Source organism: Microtus ochrogaster, unplaced genomic scaffold (genome assembly GCF_000317375.1).
Source record: "Microtus ochrogaster isolate Prairie Vole_2 unplaced genomic scaffold, MicOch1.0 UNK2, whole genome shotgun sequence".
NCBI lineage: Eukaryota > Metazoa > Chordata > Mammalia > Rodentia > Cricetidae > Microtus > Microtus ochrogaster.
The window spans coordinates 8,318,609-8,320,352 of NW_004949100.1; the positions used below are offsets into that span (position 1 = coordinate 8,318,609).

The 1,744-nt window shown below is 39.2% G+C and overlaps 1 protein-coding gene across 3 annotated transcripts in view; it reads right to left on the minus strand.

Annotated features, from left to right (window-relative positions):
• Tbc1d4 (TBC1 domain family member 4) overlaps positions 1–1,744 on the minus strand; it is a 168,954-nt gene that overhangs the window by 58,278 nt on the left and 108,932 nt on the right. The window lies entirely within an intron of this gene.

Below are 1,744 nucleotides of genomic sequence, written 5' to 3' on the forward strand. Positions count from 1 at the left end.
TGGGAGTGAGGAGAAGTGGATGAGCCTGCTGTGGCTGGAAGTCTTCCCACCAGGCTCCCTCTTGCTGCTGTGTGATTGTTTCCTGAACTATAATATAACGCCGAGCCCAACTTCCATAAAAGGAAAAAGGCAAAGGAAATCAAAGTTGAGCTTCCATGCCCACAAGTTTGTCTTTGTGTGTGCTTACATTCATTGGATAATCAATGCATATTGGGCAGCTTAGGAAAGTGGGGCCAGGAGGTACGACCTTAGTGCCGAGTATGTCATGAGCTAAACTTGGGTTACATATCACTTTTGCTCATTCGCATTGGTCCTGTGTACTCAATACCTAAGGGCTCCTTTTCAATACATGAGATTCTAACGTCCCACCAAAAGACACATGCTCATACCATAAGTCAATTAGTCAAAAATCCCTGCAAGGTTTGTGACCTTGCAGGAACCTCCCAAGAAATGGACAACTAACTACAAAAAGAGTTCAATATTTTGAGGGTTAGAATCATATTCCCACTAAATTCCTGTGTTCCTTAAATAGGAATTTTGAAGTTTGTAATATAACCGTCCTAGATTCAAATGCTACTGCTCTCTACGTTGGTGGAGTAGAAAATATTTATCACTCAAAAATCCCTATTACAGGAATAATACAAAAACAAGGTGTTAGAAATAAAAGCACATTAGCTAAAGCAAATGACTAATAAAACATACAAAGAAATCGTTGTCATCAAAAGAAAGTCTGAATGTCATACCAAGAGCAACACTAACTCCAAAGTTCAAAGAGAAGACCCTACGGTAGAAATGACTTTCTCCTGTAAACGTGTGACCCTTTGTCTTTAATGGCTGAGCTGACCCTCTAACCTGATTTTTCAACATCAAGATGTTGTAGGGACCCTGCAAAAAATATATTCCTGAATGCACTTTAAGTCACCCGGCCAGTAACAAAAGATTATTTTCAATCCCACAGAGATGTCTTTAAATATGTAATTTTTCCACATTTTTGACTTAAGTACACCTTCTTTTCTGGCAGGTATATATTTTCTTCTCATGTTTAGAGTCTGTTCAGGCAGCTCAAACTTTGGGGTAGATATTCTAAAACACTACAGTAGTCTGTGACTAATATTATATACATTTGCCTCTATTGATGTTTTAAATCATAAATACATTCCTTCTTGAGTAAAAATTAAAAAAAAAAAATACTCCTCAAAGTTGACCGTATATGGTAGCAGAAACTAAGAAGACTACTTCTCCTTTTATTACCTGCTGTGGGATAAAGAACAAACTTATCTTGGTGACACCCACAAGACCCACAGCCCACCAGTCTGAGGAACATTTGCTGTGAGGTATTTTCAAAAGAATCCACTACCACAAAACCTCCTCCAGCAGAAGGGTTTGGGGAAACATCACTGAGACAAAGGGCTGAGGAAAGCAAGGGGAAAATGGAGGGACAGACACTCAAGGTCCTGGGAAGGATTCTGTTGCCACATAGTCAAGCACATGAACACATTTTAATTGTAAGGCACAAATGTTCTTTAAAACATTATTTCTCTTAAATTTGGGCTCAGCGATGGAGCCACTATCGGGCCAGTATGTGTAACAAAAGACGTAGGTTCATTGCTCGGGGGGAGAGAGGGGTGAAGAGAGAAGAGGTGAAGGAGGAGAAGAGGGAAATAAAAAATACTTAAGTTTAAAATAATAATATGTCTCCTTTCATCGCCTGATGAAGGTTAATATTCAGGAGGATGCCTATATG